Here is a 21,092-nt window from a genome sequence, read left to right on the forward strand (position 1 = left end):
CTGAGAGGATGCTGGGGTTAGGTACTCTTACAACTTTTACAAAGTATCAGGGTGAGCACTCAGTCAGGTAAATGAAATTTATGTAAATTAATGTTTGTTGATTGGTATAGACATGGTGGGCCGAAGGGTCTGTTTCTATGGTATGACTCAATGAATCTATGTTAAGAATGACTTGGACTAAAAACAAAGGGGGTTAATTCAGGTGAGTTTAGGCCTACTGATAGAATCTGCTTTTTTGATTCTGAGGCAAAGAGAGGAAGGGGCTGACAATTATTTCTTGTGCCTCATGGGTTAAAATGCTGACTGAGGCTCTTCCTGCTTTGTACAAATGTTAACAGCCTCTGAAGTTGCTCTATCTTTAGCGGTCAGTGCTATTGGTCTCACTGTTATTTTGACATTGCATTGCCACCCCATATAATAACAAAGATGGGATGGTTCACATGGTCTTTTCCTGCTCGTCATTTTCAAATGGTATGAAACAACAAAGGAAACCTCATGTTCTTTGATAAATGTAACATTTGAAAGGATGCAGAATGACATATCTAACCTCACCAAAGAGTTGTTCTGTAATAATTCTTTCAGTTAATCGAGATTCCTGTCTACTTTTGAATGGAATTTCCAGACAACGTAAGTGGGTTATTTATGGTTTTGAAGACTTGTATTGCCTCAGCTGACGTAACATAGTTACCACATCTTCATCATTGTGCAATGGTTTCCTTTTCAGCTTCTCATCACACTATATATTAATCCTTTCTTGAAACAATTAGTAGAAACCAAGAATACACGATGCCAAAAAAAACAATTGACAGACAACCCATAAAGGAAACAGCTGCATGTCAGTGGGAGGTACAGCAGTGAAGGATGCTCTTTCTAATTTACCAGACCATCTGTAAACCTGACTGTGCTCAGTGGGTGTTCACTCACTCTGTAAAGTAGGGTGCTGTGTCAGACTGACTAGCAACAATAATGCAGGTGGTTCTCCAATATGTGCTGACAAATCCCTTCCCACTTTGTTTCCCCATGGGGTTTGAAGCTTGCCCTGCAAGTTAAAACATCAAAGCCATTTAATTTGTGGAAAATGTCCAGAAATTACCTGAATATTTCATCTGCTCAGTAGGGAAGTTGTGTTCCAGACTCCTTTTACAGTTGAATAAGCAATCAGAATGCGAGTATTTTAATTAATGCCTCAGCTATTAATGCTAATTGATCTATATCCAAGTGCAAATGGAGGAAGCTCAGTCCTATAACCATGCAGTTACACTTGAATTCTCAAGTTAGGATTCCTAACTAATATTGTTCTTTATATAGAGAGGAAGGCGTAGACTAATTACAGGATTGTCAACCTGACAGCTCGTGGACAAATTATTGGAAACCGTTCTGAAGGACGGTGTAAGTTGTCATTTGGAAAAACATAGATCAATTAAATCAGCACGTGTTTGTTAAGGAAAGATAATGTCTGACTGAAATGATTGAATTTTTTGAGAAGGTTAATGAGGGTAACATGTCTGAATTAGTCTGTGTGAACTTTATTGAGCCTTTTGCCAAGTTTCACATGACTGACTGATCAGAACAGAAAGGCCAATGGGCAAGTTTAAATAAAATATTAACAGAAGTATGTAAAGTTACAAAAGGCTATTTTTTGTGTACATATGTATCTTACATCCATATCTGATATAAACCAGAAGGAGGTATTGGAAAATTGTCCACTCCAAATCTATTGCCCAACACCCCATTGAGTCCTTGGTCAACTTTTAAGGGTCTCACTGTTTTGAACTCTGTGCAAGGCGAGAGGCATTTTGAAATCTAGGAGTTCGATGTTAGGTAGATATAAATTTATTGTTATATCTATTTGTGAAAATACCGTAAAATGTGTGGAAGTTTCCACAAAAATAGTGCTATTCAATTACATAAATTTATATATTTAACACAAAAAAAGCAAATTTCAGTCAAGTATCATGTCATGCTCATTCCATGGTCCCTTGGTTCATAAACCGGCCAGTGCAGAAGACTTGTCCAACAGCTGAGGACCACAGTCCTCTCAAAACTGCCATGAACTGGAAGCCTGTTGAAACTGCTGAAGATAGGATGACCCATCAAAACCATCAAGACTTGCCAAAACCGCCGAGGACTGGGGCCCGTTGAAACCGCCGGGGACCTGGGGACTATCCAACTGAAACTGCTGCAGCTTAACCTAAGAAAGAAGAAAAGGTTAATTTGATACAAAAGGTGAAATTAAGAAATAATAATAAGAAATAATAAAAAAGAAAGAAGGATGTGGCCTGTCAGCCAAAAGGGAATGAAAGAGCCAAAAGCCACAACCTAACCTGCCTCCTCTGCCATCTTGCCAACTAATTTACTGGAGTGAGAGAACAAGTTGATGAGCTGTCAAAATAGACAGGAAATGGATTCCCAAGTGGCATGAAGTATAGAAGTAAAATAATGTATACTCTCTCATTTCTACAGGCAGTCTCATGGAAAGGTAGACAATTCTTAGCAGTTTTGACATGGTTGATGAGAAGCCACTTTCCCTGGCTTTGGGAATTATAATTCTAAAATAGAACCAAAATCCTATAAGAGGTCAGTCATTGCTGACATGAAAAGACATTTCTTCATTCAGAGGACATTCCTTCATTCGCTGTTCTCTATTCAAGCGACCTGAGGGGCACTTTTTTCACACATTGGGTGGTGCATATACGGAACAAGCTGCCAGAGGAAATGGTAAGGCGGGTACAATTGCAGCATTTAGAAGAGATTTTGACAGGTACATGGATAGGAAAGGTTGAGAGGGATACGTGCCAAATGCAGGTAAATGAGACTAGTTCAGTTGAGGAAACTTGGTTGACATAGAGCCTGTTTCCGTGCTGTACTCTTCTATGATGCTATGATGAGAACTCCAAGAAATGTGGGTGCTCCTTCATTAAGTATATTCAAGAATAAGATTGAAAGGATTTTGTGGACTAAGGGAATCAAGGGACAAGAGGATCAGGTGGAAAAGTGGTCTTGGCACAAGCGGTCATCCATGATCTTATTGAATAGCAGAGGGAGTTCAAGAAGCTTTACAACTTATTCCTCCTCCTAGTTCCTCTTTAAAGTAGAAACGTTAAATCCATATAAACCACTGGTCTGCTGTAGTAAGCACATTGCACCCAGATTGGGCCCTGTTTCTTCAGGAGAGAGCATGGAAGAAATTCATGAAGATGATACCAAAGGTGAGAGGCTTTAATTCTGAAGAGAGATTACAAAAAAAGTGATTATTTTTAGAATGACACCGCATGTCAAGAGGATGTTTAATAAAGATGTTCAGAATTATAACAGCTTTTGATAAAACAGAGAAAACCTGTGTGAATTGGTAATGAGAGGATCTTCACTGAAGATTATCACTAACAGATTAAGGTAGAGGTGGGGGAATTCTTTTTCTTTTAACCAGATGCATAATAGCTCTAAATAAGGACATGCAGAAATATTTGAAATTAACAGAACATGGGAAAAGGCAGGGGAATATAACTAAGTAGTTAGTTCTTTCAGACAACTGGCACACGCATAATAGATCAAATGGCTTTCTCCTACTCTGTAAAATCCTATGTTTCCATGACAACAGGAATGTTGTCCTTGCAAACAATGCATGCTTAACTATCATACTGTGTGGATGGATGAATTGCAGGTAACCTAAGAAACTTAGCTCCCATTTTAAGAGGGGAGGGGAAACACTTCTGATTTTGTAAAGGAGGAAGCACTGGGATGGTCGAGACAAGATGTGAATACGCAAGATTTGCATTCTTTCAGTTCCCAAACAGTAGTTGTGTTGAAGAAGGCAACTCGTCTGTTGGTCCCAGTTTGATCTAATATTAAAAATGTCAGTGAAATACTTCACCTTCATTCTAAGAACCCCACAAGGTATATCTCAGAGAAGCTTAATATTATCTACAGCAACTGGGATCAAACTGCAGGCCTCATCACACAGACATTAAATAATGATCAATTCCAGTGTGACTCCAGGAGTAAGATTTTACCAGCAGGCTTCAGGACCCAGGTTCAGAGTCAAGTGGGGGGTCAGAGGTCAGCAGTTATATAGCTGTCCTGCACTGTATATTAGCCAGTTGGTGACCAGAGGACCGCTTTGCTATCCAATAGAGAATGGTGGATGGACCAATAGGAGGTCTTCTAATCTTGAAGATGTTTTCCTATTCAGATAAGGGGGAGCTTCTATTTTCAGGTGCCCTCTCTTTAATTTTGCTGTGATTGTACTGGACAGCAGGGATCTGCCTCAGGTCCACATATTGTCTAATGCTGATTCAATTCTTCATATTCCCAACACTTTGAATAAAAGAATCAGCAGCCAGACCAGCATCATGGCCTGTGGTTGCAGCTGGAGCTAGATAGCTGGGGAGACCTCAGCTACTACATAGAATTCCTGCAGGGTGGAAAGAGGCCATTCAGCCAATCAAGTCTACTCTGACCATCGGAAGAGCATCCTACCCAGACCCAGCCTCCTGCCTTATCACCTAACCCCACATTTCCTATGGCTAATCCACCTAACCTGCTATCTTTGGACAGTGGGAGGCACCCAGAGGAAACCCACATAGACACTGGGAGAATGTGTAAATTCCACACAGTTATCAAAGGTTAGAATCGAACCGGGTCCCTGGTGCCATGAGGCAGTAGTGCTAACCACTGACTGGCCGTGTAATGTCCTCAACCTCAGTGTGATGGTCATATCACATAATCTGATGCTTACAGAGGCCTAGGATTAAACTTTGAAACCCTGAATAGAAGCAAGGATGGTGATGCTGTTTATGGATAGATGTATGTATGTGTTAGCCAATTTAAGATATACCTCAGAACGTTCTGATAGAAAGGAACCAACTACCTTCAGTCACTGTCTCCGTAATGCAGTCAGTGAAATCAGCCAGTTATGTGTATAATGTACAGTAACATCAGGAAGCACAGAACCCAGACAATGTTTGTAAGTCTTTAACACTATATTTTTGCAATTAGTGAATGTTATAAGAAGATATCTGACTCAACTCATACCACTATCTGTGGTATATCTTAAATTGGCTAACAAATCCATATATCTATCCATAAACAGCAACACAATCCTCGCTTCTATCAGTGCTTCAAAGTTTAATCCTAGGTCTCTGTCAGCATCAGATCATTACAGGAGAGGAAAATTCCCAGTAATTCTCTTGAATATGCTTTAGTTGTTTCTCCTTTTATCCAGCTACTGAGACTGGTGTCTGTTCCCATATATCTTAGTCATGTCAGAATCAAAAGTTGACTCAAAGTCTTACTTTTGGATAGTTAATCAGCAAGTACCTGCACACCAACTTGCTAACTTTATTCCCTTTTAATGATCTTAGCTGGTCTGTTGAGTTATAAGATAGTGCTTTAATAATTCAACAGACTGCCACATGTGGTCCCTAGAACTGCTTCTTACTGAATCTCTGTGGTACTGTCTCTCAAGAGATTGTATCCTGCAGTAGCAACTGAACTACTTGTTAACACAGTGAACCAGACAACACAGAAAGAGTACATTACATGCTTGGTTTGCGTTTTCTCAAATACCATTATATTCTGCAAAATTTAGTGATGTGGAATAAATAAATTTGTACAAGTACATTGAGGTTTTCCCTCTGATGACTACCTTGATATTTGCTTCCTACAACGTTACATGATAATGCTCAGGACCCATCAGCAGAAGTACAAGTCCAGCATGTTGAGTAATGCATAATTATCCTGCTAACATTGCATTCACATAATGTAATGTTTATAAGGTGAATACAAATTACTGTTTAACAACAGTTTATTTACTCAGTGTGAATTATTCCCACTAAAATGTAAGCATTTGTTTATATTCAGTAATGAGTATGTGGCTTTTAGCAGGAATAAAGAGGTGCAGGGAATATAAATACATTGTAATCTTCAGTTAAGCAGCATATATTAAGGCAAAAGTCCAGAATTTATTGCAGAGCCCTAACAGCACAGAATATCTTAGTATGTAGCAATTCTTGAAGAAAGAGAAAAATATGTGTTCTATACATATGAATAAATAGTTTTATTGTTACATGCCATATAAAATGTATTTCTATAATAATAAAGTTATTTGCTTGAAGGTAGTTTCAGGTACCTTTGGGAATAAGATTTTTTTTTTAAAAGCCAGATTTCCCATATTAGCTGGTGAGTTGAGTTTAAGAACAGGCTTAAATAATGCATGTCTTATCGATTTGCTCCAAAGGAAGTGTTTTACCTTTCTCTTTAAAGCTTCTTATGGAAGGAGAAGTAGGCAGCCTCTTCTATCTCCCCAGTTCTTGTTGCTTCCATGAATAGTGTTCAGTCAGAATTCTCCCACATGTTTCTTAAAGCAAGACCTGGACAACATGCAAATTTGGGGAAAGTGAGGACTGCAGATGTTGGAGATCAGAGTCAAAACGTGTGGTGCTGGAAAAGCACAGCAGGTCAGGCAGCATCCAAGGAGCAGGAGAATCAACACTTCGAGCATTAGCTCTTCATCAGAACACTGCTAATGAAGACCTTATGCTCGAAACGTCAACTCTCCAGCTCCTCAGATGTTGCCGACTGTCTCTGCTTTTCCAGCACCACACTTCTTGAACATGCAAGTTTGAGCCGATAAGTGGAAAGTAGCATTCTGCTGCACAAGTACCAGGCAAGAAGACAGGATCTATCCATCTCCCTTTAACATTCAATGGTGTGACCATCTCTGAATTTTCACACTGTCCCCCAAACAGCATCTGATGGGATTACTATTGTACATCTACAAATTGAATGACAGGAACTTGCTATGGCTTTCTTAACAGTACCTCACTTACACGTGACCTACATCACCACAAAGAACACAACCAACATACTCGTGGAACATCTTCCACCCATGAATTCCCTTTTAGGTCACACACCATCCTAACTTTGAGCTATATCTCAATTTCTTCATTGTTGCTGGGTCAAGATCTTAGTAACTTTTCCTAACAACAGTACTGTGACATACACTGTGTGATTTATGCGTTCTTTTCTATTGTTTATGCATGTTTGGATTCTTGAATTCCTTGTAAGTGAGAGACATAGCTTTTTTTTAACAGATATTTTTATTAGAAATTTAACATTTTTACAAGTTTACAAAAATAAACAAAACTCTCAAGTACAAATATTGATATACAATTAAATCTTAAATATACAAAAGCCAAAATTTAACAAAAGAAAAATACCGAGAAAGAAAACAAAACAAAACTCAACTAACTGCTAATCTAACCTACAACTAACCAGAGTGTATATTTAAGTCTCTTACATTATTCAAATAAGAGAGAGAGAAAAAGAAACAAAAAAAAATACAACGGATAACATAGAAATTGGGTAATGAGATACATGCTCGGAATGCGTTAACATCAAAGTAACCAAACCCGTATTCGTGCGGGATTCCTCTCCTAAGGGGCCCCGGACCAGCCAGGTTCATAATCTCAATTAAATAAAAGCCCTTGTTAGGATAGCCAAAATATCTGCATTTATGTAATTCAAGAAGGGCTGCCATATTTTACAAAATAATTCGGACTTTCGGTGCACCATATTTGTAAGGAAGTCAAGGGGAATACATTCTATAATTAATCTATGCCAATTTGAAAGTCGAGGGGGGCCCTCAGCCACCCAGTTTACCAAAATATTTTTCCTTGCACAGAAAGAGAAAATAGAAAGTAGTCTCTTCCTGTACATGTCCAGTGAGGGAAAGTTCGAAAAGCACAAAATGAGAGATACAGGGTGAACTTTAATTTCCGTTCTTAAAATTTCTGTCAGGGTACTTGCTACTTTAGTCCAGTATCAATGGATCTTATGACAGGTCCATAGGCAATGTACAAGAGTGCCCACCTCTATTTTACATTTGGGACACATTGGAGATGCTCCTGCCTTAAATTTTGCCAATCAATCCGGTGCTATGTGGGGCCTATGAAGTATCTTCAGCTGGATAGCCTGAGCCACAGATGGTGATTCTTCTGGCGTTTCACGTTTCTATAGAGATTTCTAGTCCCAAATCCTGATCCCATGTTTTAAGCAAATTGTCCAAATCTCCCGATACTTCATCATGTAGTAAATGATAAATAGTACTGATGGAGGATACCCCCATTGGTCGTAGTACTCTACATTCTCTGTCTGATTTATAAAGACTATCTAATAACGTAGTCTTCTTCTGTATATAATCTCGAATTTGGAAGTATTGAAAGAGGTCTCCATTAGGTAATCCAAATTTCTGACGCAGCTGTTCAAAAGACATCAGGACCCCTTCTTTAAACAGATCCCCTAGATATGAGATACCCCTGGATCTCCAGAGTTTAAGAGTGGCATCTGTAAACTCCGGTTGGAATCCCCATGCTCCCACTATCGGTGCATAGGGGGATGTTTTATGTGAGTTGCCCTCATTTTGCCACATTATATTCCAAGCTTTAATTGTGTTTAGTATTATAGGGTTTTTACAATGATCTGTAATGATTTTCCTCTTATCTGAAAATAAAAGGTTAATAAGTGGGTATTTTACTTGAGAAGCCTCGATGTCCAGCCAGATTGATTGTGGATCAGACAAGACCCAATCAGCTATGTAACTTAATAGGGAACTTAACTGATATTTCCTAAAATCTGGGAAGTTCAATCCTCCCCTTGCCTGTGGAAGCTGTAACTTCTTCAGCTTAATGAGGGGCCATCTATGATTCCAGATAAAGGAACCCAACCAGCCATATAATTTACGTAGAGCCAGCCTCAGTAGCATCACCGGAAGCATTCTCATAGGGTATAGGAGATGGGGCAGGACATTCGTTTTAATTAGTGCTATTCTACCCAACCAGGAAATTGGAAGGTGTCCCCATCGCTGGAGGTCCTGCCTTATCCTTTCCAGTAAATGCACAAAGTTAGCCTTGTATAACTGACCAAATACTGGGGTAATAAAAATGCCTAAATATAAGAAACCCTCCAGGGACCAACGAAAGGGAATATGGGATCCGTCCACTAAGTGGGGTATCATTGCAAGGCCACCCATTGGCATAGCCTCCGATTTTAAGAAATTAATTTTATAGCCTGAGAATGCGCTACATGTATTGATAACTTGAATTAAGCGAGGTATAGACATCAGAGGATTACTGAGGAATAGAAGAACATCATCTGCATACAGGATAATTTTATGTTTACCTGTACCAATCCTCGGGGCCGTTATATTAGGGTCAGCCCGAATAGCTTCTGCTAGTGGTTCAATTATTAGCGTAAATAACAATAACGAGAGAGGACATCCCTGACGGCAGCCCCTACCCACACTGAAGCTATCCGAACCTAATCTATTGGTAACCACAACTGCCTTGGGATCACTATACAGTGTTGAGACCCATTTGGTAAACATCTTTCCAACGCCAAACCTTTCCAATGTGTAAAACAAATATGATCATTCAACCCTATCGAATGCCTTTTCCGCGTCTAATGAAACTACGACTCCTGGTATCTTTCCCTGATGGCAGGCCTGAATCATATTCAAAACCCTTCTAATATTATTGGATGATCTACAGCCCTTAATAAACCCCGTCTGATTCTCCTTTATGATATGTGGCAGTACCCTTTCTAGTCTCAATGCTAATGTTTTAGAAAGGATTTTAAAATCTACATTGAGCAAGGATATTGGTCTGTATGACGGGCAATCTTCTGGGTCCTTTCCTTTTTTTAAGAAAAAGAGAGATATTTGCCTCTTTCAGCGAAGGCGGGAGACAGCCCTGACTATATGCATAGTTATACATGTCCATAAGTGGACCAGCCAATATTTCTGTAAATTCTTTACAGAATTCAGCTTGAAAACCATCTGGGCCAGGTGCCTTACCGCTCTGAAGTTGCCTGATTGCGTCAAGTATTTCTTGGACTGTTAGGGGAGCATTTAAGACTGATACCTTTCCGGAGTTAGGCCCAGAAAGGTCAAATTTTTTTTAAATGATTGCATCCTCCTAGTCCTGTCTTCATAATCCTGCGATTTATATAAATCAGAATAAAATTTTCTAAAGATTGCGTTAATCTTTTTATGATCATGAGTCAAAATATCCGTACTTTCCTTGATAGACATGATAGTTTGAGGGGCCTTCTTTTTCTTTGCAAGAAATGCTAAGTATCTACCCGGTTTGTCGCCAAATTCATATAACCTTTGTTTTGCAAATAATATTTCCCTCTTAGCCATTTGGGTAAGCGTAGTGTTTAGAGCTGTCCTCAGGGCCGTAATCCTTTGCAATTTAATAATAGAAGGTCTATCAGCGTATGCTGTTTCTGCCGCTTTTAAGTGAGCTTCGAGCAGACGCTGTTGTTCTCCCTTTAATTTTTTCTGGGTCGCTGAGTAGGAGATGATCAAACCTTGCGCGTACGCTTTGATGGTCTCCCACATCATTGATGGGTTGCTAGCCGTACCTGAATTAATTTCTAAAAAAGTTTTAAATTTTTGAGAGAAGTACTTTCCAAATTTACTGTCTTTCATTAGGAAGGGGTCCATACGCCAATGCTGAGGGGATGTCCCATTATTCCTCGCCTTGGTTTCCATATATACAGCAGCATGGTCAGAAATTGCTATACTACCTGTTTTACAGGATGATATGGAATTTAAAAAATCGAGGGGGCAAAAAACATATCAATTCTGGTATGACATTTATGTGGATTGGAGTAAAAAGAAAAATCTCTGCCCTGTAGATGAAGACATCTCCATACATCTACTAACCCTAATTCTTTGTTCAGATCCACCAATTGTCTAGATCTGGGAGATACTCCTGCAGTACTCTTGGGAATCCTATCTATTTCCGGATCTATAATACAATTAAAGTCTCCCCCTATAATTGTACAACGGGCACCAAGAGCCATCAATTTTGAAAAGGCTTCCATTATAAATTTAAAGGGGTATGCCGGGTGGCAGTACAAATTTAAAATCCCATATTTCTCTCCATTTATAAGGGCTTTAATCAAAATATATCGTCCAGATTCGTATTTTATCGGATTTAGGATTTCAAAAGGGAAATTCTTCTGAATAAGAATAACAACTCCCCTACTTTTTGAGCTAAAAGAAGAAAAAAAGGCTTGATCAAATCCACCCTGTCGTAATTTCAAGTGTTCTTTATCCAATAAGTGTGTCTTCTGTAGGAGAGCTATATCAACCCTTTCTTTCTTGAGGTTTAATAATAGTTTCTTCCTTTTGACTGGTGAATTACTCCCCTTGACATTCCAGGTGCACCACTTAACCAACTGATCAACCATAATCGTCCGGACAAGTCCGAGACCCCTTGGTAGGGAAACCCTATCTAGAACATCCTGAGCATAGAGCATATAAAATTCACAAAAATAAAGGCTCTCTAATACACTCACAACAGTGTAATAAAAAACTATTTCTAAATAATAAAAAAAACGTATTTAAATGGAGATTTTCCCCATTGTTCCCAGGGGGTGTCACTTCCTTTCCAAAGGTCCATCGTATCGTCTCCCAACCAATGCCCCACCCTTGACCCAGGCGCTCTTCAATAGGATGAGGAGAATTCAGATATAATACAAAGCTAGAGTTAACAGTGAGCACCCTACCCCCACCCACATCCCCCCCCCCCCCCCCAACCACCCACACCTTGATATATTTGGTAATGTTAATACCATGTATAAACATATATAATTATAAAATTACAACCTCATCAAATAATAATTAATATATATATATAACACATACATACATATATATATATATATATATATATATACATACTCACATACATACATAGAATAATGTTAAAAAACGCCAAGGGGGGAGAAAATCGTTAAATAGAGAACAAATAAATAAATCCCTCTCCCCACCCCCCAAGATAATATTAAACAGTAAGGTTAGAAAAAAGAAAAAAGGGGGGATATAAACCGGAGTGGGGGAAAGGCAAACCAACATCCATTATCTCTTACAATTTATCGAAGAGAGTCCAAAAATTCCTTAGCCTTTTTTGGCAATCCAAAGTTATACACGAATCCTTCATGGTTAATGCGTAGCATCGTTGGGTAGCGTCAGGAGTATTGAATACTTAAGTCCCTTAAACACTTCTTCGCCTCATTGAATGCCTTCCTTTTTCGGACCAGAGCTGGGGAAAAGTCCTGGAATAACATGATCTTGGATCCTTTATAGATCATGGCTTGGGAATCTTTTCCAAGATTTCTAGAAGCTTCTAGGAGTATCTGCCTCTCCCTATAGCTCTGCAGCCGGAACAGGACCGGGTGGGGGCGCTGGTTCGAGCCGGGCCCATGTTTTGCGACCCGGTAGGCCCATTCTACCTTTACCTGGCCTGATCCAGCCTCCAGATTTAAAAGCTGTAGCAGCCACTGCTCAAGAAACGCTGTAAGCTGGCCTTCCTCTTCTCGTTCGGGAAGGCCCAGCAATCAAATATTTTTTCGACGACCTCGATTATCGAGGTCATCAATGTGATTCTCTAAGGTCCAGACTCGCTGTTAGAGAGTCCAGACCCGATCCACGGCCGATTGCGCTGTAGTTTCGGAGGTCGCGGCCTTTGGCTCCACCCCTCTGACTCGGCGCTCGATTTCTTTGATGTCTCAGTCGAGCTTTTGCAGCGCGGCCGAGAGTGAGTCCCATCGACTTCGGGATTCTTCAATGAAAACGTCGATCTTCGCATCCAGTTTGGAGATGATTTCCACAAGGCTTGCCACCGTAGCTAAGTCCCCGGGGCGGCTGTGGACGCCTCTGCTGCAGCTGGAGAGGGTGGGGGAGGGGTTCCTGCTTGCTGAGAGCTGCGAGCTCCCTTCCCTTTGGTCATTTTTCCTAAAGATTAGATTGTTTAAATTTAATACTATGCAACTAATTAAATTAAATAGCTATTTTAAATGATTTGGTGAGTGTGGTGGGGGTGGGTGATCCACTTTACCCAAGTCTTGGGAGGAGCACTATAGACTCAGACTTGCTGGGTCACCACCATCTTGGATCCCCCAGACATAGCTTTTTAATGTGTAGCTGAAGTTAATAATTAACTTTTAAGTATTTCTATAGCCATGGTCATTTCTTTACAACAATTTTTCAGATGTAGTTTTAGAATGATCTTGTACCTTAGTATGCTTTTATAAATGGACAAAATAAACAAGTTTAAGATGGCGGGAGATTTTACATTGAGTTTTTTGCAGAACTGTGAAGTTCTTTGATGAAGGTACTTCAATAGACCAGTGCTCTCGCGAAGTGAAATGAAGTGAAGTAACTGCACAAAGGCCAGAATCCCATCACCAACTAACTACTATTCCCATGTACACAGTACATGGGCCCTGACCAGCCAGTTCCGAGCCAGTCCCTAGAATGAGGTGACTCTCTGAATCTCCTGTCAATATCTGTCAACTGGGGCTCCCCAATTGACCCAGGTTAACAACACTCAATGAGATCCATCTGGCCAATCGCTACAGGAAGGAAATAGTGAGATTAGATTACATTGGAGTAAAAACTTAGTGTTAGTTCCATAAAACAAGCAATGGGATAAATCAATGAAGAGGTTATTTAAAGCTTGAGTAGATTTAAGCTCCAGGAAGAAGCTATCTGTAATTAGAGTCTATAAACTGAAAACAAAAGTGACTTAACCCCACTGTGGTGTTAGAGACAGTAATTCTGATAACGTGTGATATTTTTGGATGCCATACCCTGTGTTATTAGGTACTGTGCATGGGATGTGTTGCTTTTCTTTCCAACTTATAAAAGAGTGTTTTGAGATTAGACATTTACTATGTATTTGAAAATCTTTTGAATTTGTGTATTAAGTTGATAGTTCAGTTTTTTTTTAAATAAAAAAAATCTGTTTATTGTTGTAGTAAAATCTGCAGCATTGTGTGCTTATGTTTTAGCAAGAACTCATTTTGTTCGGACCCAAAAAAATCAAAATATCATCTATCAAACCAGGTTTCAGACTGGTGTCTGACTTGCCCAGTAGCAACATCAGCTGGGATCATAGCAGTGGGCTTACCTTCTCCTCATGGATTTCAGCAATTCAAGAAGATAACTCACCTGCACCACCTTCCAGAGATAATTAGGATAGCAGAATAAATGCAGGCCTAGACAGTGACTCGACATGCTTTTTAAAAAAAGTCTACAGATATTTTTCACACAGAGGGATGTGCGTGTCTGTTAGGAGCTGCCAGAGGTAATGGTGGAGGCTGGTGGAGGTCTTATAACATTCCATAAGTCATAGGAGCAGAATTAGGCCACTCAGCCCATCAAGTCTGGTCTGCTATTCGTTCATGGCTGATATGCTCCTCACCCCCGTTTTCCTGCCTTCTCTCCATAATCCTTCAACCTGTTACCAAATAAAAATCTGTCTAACTCCTTCTTAAAATTACTTTCTGTCCCAGCATCCAACGCACCTTGGGGTAGTGGTTTCCACAGATTCACAGTTTCTCCTCAACTCTTTTGCTACCCGTTATCCTAAGACCTGTCATCCTTGCTTGCCCCACAAGAAGAAGCATCTTCTCCATGTCTTTTTTTTTTTCACATCTTGAATACCTCAATTTGATATCCCCCCCCGACATTCTTCTAAATTCAAGAGAGTACAGGCCTAAACTGATCAATCTCACTTCATACAACAAACCCCATCATGTTTGAGATCAATCTAGTGAACCTCCTCTGAACTGCCTCCAATGCCACTGCATCTTTCCTCATATAAGGGGACCAAAACTGTGCGCACAACTGCAGATTTGGTCTCACCAATATCTTATATTGTTGCAAAAATAGTTCCTTACCTTTTTATGGTCTATTCCTTTAGGTATAAAAGCCAACATTCCATTGGCTTCCTTTATTATCTGCTGTAATTGCGTGCTAGTTTTAAGAGGAAGGTGTCTGGATGTGTACATGAATAGAAAGGGTTTAGAGGGATATGGGCCAAATGCTGGCAAATGGGACTAGATTGATTTAGGATATCTGGTCAGCATGGACAAGTTGGACTGAGAAGGGTCTGTTTCCGTGCTGAACAATTCCATGTTTCTATGACTCTATATCATAGGGAATAGCATCCTAGTTGGTAGATGGGACACCAGGGCATTGTAGCCTTCAGCCAGTGGCTGAGTCAGGTGGAATTGGGAGATCACACCTGCTGGGTAGTCATTGGCAAAATAATACTGTAGCACTGGTGCATGCCAGTTATAGGCCACAAATAATGGCAAAGAAGCATGCAGTCACTCAAAGAGAAAGGGGAAAATGATAGGGATGAGTAGGCCACTAATTGCACGCACCTGTGCAAGAGGGTAGGGAAAGGAACAAGAAGCTGGGTAGAGGTAATGAAGACACTAGGGTAAAATGAGGCAGCGAAAGGTAATAGCTGACTTAGCTGGTGATTCGTGACACTGCTGGTGGGGAGTGGAATTCCATGAAAAGAAAGGCATTGAAGTAAATTTTGTAAGTTCCATATTATGACAAAAAAAAAGAGAAGCAACAAAGCTGTTGGCTCCTGCAGTATTGTCGGAGTCCACTATAAAAGAACAATTGGAAAACAGTGACAAGATTGGACAGCATAAATTTATGAAAGGGAAATCATGTATTACAAACTACTGCGATGTTTCGAGGAAGTAACCTGTACGGTTGGTAAGCAGGAGTCAGTGGATGCAGTTTATTTGAACATTCAAAAGGTGGTCAATAATGTCCTACATAGAGATTAGCATGTAAATTTAAAACACATGGGATTGGTGATAGTGTAATGATATGATAGAAAACTCGTTGATAGACAGAAAACAAAGAGTAGCAATAAATGGGTCTTTTTCATTTTCTGCACAGCCAGTGACTAATGAGGTTCCACAAGGTACTGCAGTTTTTGGACCCCAGTTATTACAATATGTATGAATAACATAAATGAGAGTATTAAGTATTACAAGTCTGCAGATGACAAAGCTGGGTGGGAGGGTATGCTATGTGGAGGTTGCAGAGTATTGCAGTGTGATTTAGATAAATTGAGTGAGTGGGCAAATGCATGGCAGGTGAAGTATAATATGGATATATATGAGGTTATCCTGTTTTTGCTGCCAAAGTGGAAAGCAAATTATTATCTGAAAAACTGACAGGTTAGGAAAGATGGAGGTGCACTGAGACTTGGTTGTCCTTTTACCAGTTGCTGAAAGTAAGTATGTAGGTGGAGCAAGCAGTGAAGAAAGTAAATAGTATGTTAGCCTTTAAAACAAGAGGAAGACTTTAAAACAGTAGGAGCAGGGGTGCCTTGCTGCTGTTGTACAAGGGCCTTGGTGAGATCACACCCGAAATATTGAGAGCCATTTGGTCTCCTTATCTGAAGAAGAGGGATGTTCTGGCTGTGGAGGGAGTGCAACAAAGGGTTACCAGACTGATTCCTGGGATGGCACGACCAACACTTGAAGATCAGTGAGGATTATATTTACTGGAATTCGGAAGAATGAACAGGTGATCTCAGAGAAACTTAACGTTTTAACAGGCCTAGATAAGGTAAACACAGGAAGAATGTTCCCAGTGGCCAGGAAAAATGATCAAAGTGTACTGAGAGAAAGCAGGAAAACGGTACTGAGTGGGATGATCAACGGTGGTCATATTGAATGGCAGAGCAGGTTTATAAGGCTGAATAGTCAATGCTGCCTCCTATTTTCTGTGTTTCAGTTTTCTGCATATTAATTCCCACTGTGTCTCCCTATGGTCAGGTAGTGGATGTATTCAAGCAAGAGTCTGGTGAATTTTTTGGAGATAAGCTTTGTTTCTTGAATATGGCCAGGTTTGGGTGTCCCGTTGTTTCCAACTATAGACTTGCTTCAGCTCCAGCACATCCAGAAAAGGATGCGTTAAACTTCCAGAATTTTGTAATTTACCATTGGCACCTTTGCCACACATTTCCTGTGCCCTTTGACATAGCGTATGACTGCACAGTCAGATTGAAAAGATATCTATCAGCTTGTTCAGTTGGTACAGTCTAACCTGTACTTATGTCTGAAATTTTTGACCCAAGAGTGCTTTCTGAATGACGTTACACATAGGAAAAAGTACATGATTCGAGATGAGACTTGAGAATAATTACAGGGCAACCCAGTTCTGTCAGACATCTTTAACAATATCGTAACCTTTTGTAACCTATTTTTACCTTCTAAGCTATTGTTAAACTTTAAACTGTCAAAGTTGTGCCTGCAGAAATAATTGTTTATTTCTAAATAAGGATGCCTTTAGCATTTACATTGTGGCAGAATGATTGTTAGAGAAAAAGTTCAGAAACAATAGTTGCATTTATAAAGAAAGCAATTCAAACAAATTACGTACCAGTGTTCAGATTAGAAATTTTCAAAAAATTTATTCATGGAATGCTTATTAAACTGTTCCTCTGTGAATCAATTCAATCTGAATAGGAGAAATGAAATCCTCAGCAGATTCTGTAAGATGTAACATCAAAAAGATTAACTTTTGTTATTTGCCATCTGTTTTAAAAAGAAAAGCCCATTCTCATTTGAATGAGGCTGTCTTTAGGGCTTTAAAGAGTTGATGCCACTAATATTATAAAATGGAACTGGCAGATAAATTAATTAGTGCAAATATAAGGCTGCAATTAGATTGTACTTTTGCCTCTGCCATCACTGGTGTAATAAAGCACCTCAAGCTCCTGCAACATGACCCCAGTTTGCCAGGCTTATTTGATTGCAGGAGAGTGAAAAGTAATAGTTGAAGTCCACCTTAAAACTAATTCTGGATTTTAGTCTTTGAAGGTTTATAAGATGTCAACAGCATTGATTACAGTTTGAGTATGTGTACCACCCTCCACGCAGAATTGAAATGATATGATCAGGCAATTTTGTAGTAATTCTTACCCGTGCTTACGTGTCCCTTTTCAAATTATTTTTGATCGTTCTGATTATTTTATACTCTGTGGAGGGCCATTAGTTGTGACTCCTCTGTGATGAGTGATGAAATCATTCGCTAGCCCATGACAAGTGTAAATCAGCGCATCAGCCATCTGGATTAATACTTTGCAAGCCTTTGGAGAGAGAGAGAAACAAAGACATAATGTTTCTTTGTGGAGAATGTATTGATTCCCACCTCCAGTGTCACAGCAGGTCCCTATTTTATGTTCTCAGAGATAATTAATATCTACCACCTGTTTCTCTTAACCTTACCAAAGACATCAACAAACCTTAACAATGCAATTGATATTATGACAAGGTGAGGAAGGTTCCTTTCTGTTTAAAGTCTTCAAGGTCAATCACAAACATTTTTTTTTAGCATGCAGCTATTCTATTTAACAATCAAAATGGAGTCAACTTACCACCCTGGAAAACATAATTAAAAATGTAATGTTCAGTAATTGGTAGTAAGGTTAAAAAGGGAAGATGGTGTCTTTTATAACAGCAAGGTAAGAGCAATTGCAACTTAGTGTTTGACATACTTGTTTTGGGAGATAATCTGTGTTCTGACTCGGGGTGTGAAGGTCTCAGAATCCATCTTAACTTCAGACACTTCTAGAGTCATAGAGATATACAGCGTGGAAACAGACCCTTCGGTCCAACTTGTCCATGCTGACCAGATATCCCAAACCAATCTCGTCCCACCAGCCAGCACCCGGTCCATATCCCTCCAAACCCTTCCCATTCATAAACTCATCCAGATGCCTTTTGTTGCAATTGTACCAGCCTCCACCACTTCCCCTGGCAGCTCATTCCATACACGTACACACTCTGCGTGAAAAAGTTGCCCCTCAAGTCTCTTTTATATCTTTCCCCTCTCACCCTAAACCTATGCCCTAGTTCTGGACTCCCCTACCCCAGGGAAAAGAGTTTGTCCATTTAGCCTATCCCTGCCCCTCATGATTTTGTAAACCTCTATAAGGTCCCCCCTCAGCCTCCAATGCTCCAGGGAAAACAGCCCCAGCCTATTCAACCTCTCCCTACAGCTCAAATCCTCCAACCCTGGCAACAACCTTGTAAATCTTTTCTGAATGCTTTCAAGTTTCCAATAGGAAGGGGATCAGAATTGCATGCAATATTCCAACAGTGGCATAACCAATGTCCTGTAGTGCCATAACATGACCTCAATATTCTGACCAATAAAGGAAAGCAAACCAAACGCCTCCTTCACTACCCTATCTACCTGCGACTCTAATTTCAAGGAGTATGAACCTGCACTCCAAGGTCTCTTTGTTCAGCAACACTCCCTAGGACCTTACCATTAAGTGTATAATTCCTGCTAAGATTTGCTTTCCCAAAATGCAGCACCTCGCATTTACCTAAATTAAACTCCATCTGCCACTCCTCAGCCCATTGGCCCACCTGATCAAGATGCTGTTGTAACCTGAGGTAACCTTCTTCGCTGTCCACTACAACTCCAATTTTGGTGTTATCTGCAAACTTACTAACTGTACCTCTTAAGCCCACATCCAAATCATTTCTATAGATGATGAAAAGTAGCAGACCCAACATCGAACCTTATGGCACTCCACTGGTCACAGGCCTCCAGTCTGAAAAATAGCCCTCCCCCACCACCCTCTGTCTTCTCCCTTTTGAGCCAATTCTGTATCTAAATGGCTAGTTCTCCCTGTATTCCATGGGATCTAACCTTGGTCACCAGTCTCCCCTATGGAACCTTGTCGAACACCTGACTGAAGTCCATATAGATCATGTCTACCACTCTGCCCTCATCAATCGTCTTTGTTACGTCTTCAAAAAATTCAATCAAGTTTGTGAGACATGATTTCCCACACATAAAGCCATGTTGACTATCTCTAATCTGTCCTTGCCTTTCCAAATACACGTACTTGAAGCATGACATGGTGATAGAAGCATATTACTGTTTCTAACCAAATAGATTCATGTTAGCCTAGACAGAGATATGTCTGTAAATGTGATATTTGTATACATTAATAAACTGCACTAAATGTCTGTTGGATCTTTCAATACCATGTTGCCCACATTCTAACTTGCTTCTGTTATAGGAGCTAACATAAGTAATGCCATGCTGGGTTCAAATAGCCTTGGTGATGGCCACTATACTCACCTCTGCCCCCTTACTTTCTTGAATTTTTGGGATATTACTCGTGTCTTCCACCATGAAGACTGGTGTGAAGTAATTATTCAAATTCCTCAGCCATTTCTCTGTTCCCCACTATGATCTCTCCAGCGTCATTTTCCAGCGATCCAATACAGTTTCACTGAATTCCTTACCTAGGAGGTAGCTTCTTGATAAGCAGATTGACAGTCAGTGCAAAAGCCGGTTATTCAAAGCTACTGTAGGTGAAGATTTGAAGGATAGGATCAATCTTTCACTGCACATGTACATTCCTCTAATTACCAACTATAAGTTTAAAATAATGTAAAATTAGTGGATACTCTACAAGGTATGTGTAACCAGAAAATAACCCATTAGGCAGTCTGTGAAGCCCATGACTGTTTTGCTATTTTGATTAATCAGAAAATCAGTAATGGATAGATAATCAGCTTAGAAAATCACTGACCTATTTATTGTCAGTGCCTAGCACCCTCCGGCAACAACAATCAGTACTTATCATTTTTTTCTTTTGATGGATGTACAGTCACCGCTGACAATTCTGTAATAGCTCAGCCTTTTATTCCAAGGATTTTGATTCCAACAATCAGTTGTCTTTTAACAAGCCGTGTCTGGGGTTTGTACTACCTGCTGGAAAGCTGCTGGAAAATTTGAATATCAATGCAACTCATGCAATCACCAGCTGTCAGGTTTTTGTTGCTGGAGCAGGATAATTAGAGCTGACACAATGTGCATCATTGGCTTTCAAGATTTGCAGAAGAGGAAAACATCTTTACAGTGTCTGTATACTTGCCAGGTGTCCAGATTTTTTAGACACGATGAGAAACAAAATGTTCAAATCACCTGACACCTCTGTTCCAGCTCTTCCACAATTACAAGTAATAACTTAAAAGCAAAACACACCATTGACAGTGGAATAATATGAGACTTTCAAGACCTTTTTAATTGGAACTGTTAAATAAACATGTCAACTTTCTTTTGTTGGATTTTAGTTTTTGCATGGTATCTGTGATAGAGGTAAAAGGTCTGGCAGTTGGATAGAATTAGAACCCGAGGCTTTGTGTGTGAAAGTTGGTCAACTCCGGCCAGC

The 21,092-nt window shown here is 39.9% G+C and overlaps 1 protein-coding gene and 1 long non-coding RNA gene across 4 annotated transcripts in view; one reads left to right on the plus strand and one right to left on the minus strand.

The window, feature by feature from the left end:
• The window catches only part of LOC140487946 (transmembrane protein 132C), a 1,087,857-nt gene that overhangs the window by 923,899 nt on the left and 142,866 nt on the right, over positions 1–21,092 (plus strand). The window lies entirely within an intron of this gene.
• On the minus strand, positions 1,965–20,306 carry LOC140487949 (uncharacterized). 2 transcript variants are annotated; one of them, XR_011962975.1, is made up of 5 exons: positions 20,161–20,306; positions 17,815–17,981; positions 17,273–17,382; positions 6,248–6,368; positions 1,965–2,191 (listed from the first exon to the last, which is right to left on the minus strand). It is a non-coding gene; the product is annotated as an uncharacterized lncRNA (long non-coding RNA). The 2 variants fall into 2 exon arrangements; XR_011962976.1 differs by lacking the exon at positions 20,161–20,306 and adding an exon at positions 19,994–20,127.

Source organism: Chiloscyllium punctatum, chromosome 17 (assembly GCF_047496795.1).
Source record: "Chiloscyllium punctatum isolate Juve2018m chromosome 17, sChiPun1.3, whole genome shotgun sequence".
Lineage (NCBI taxonomy): Eukaryota > Metazoa > Chordata > Chondrichthyes > Orectolobiformes > Hemiscylliidae > Chiloscyllium > Chiloscyllium punctatum.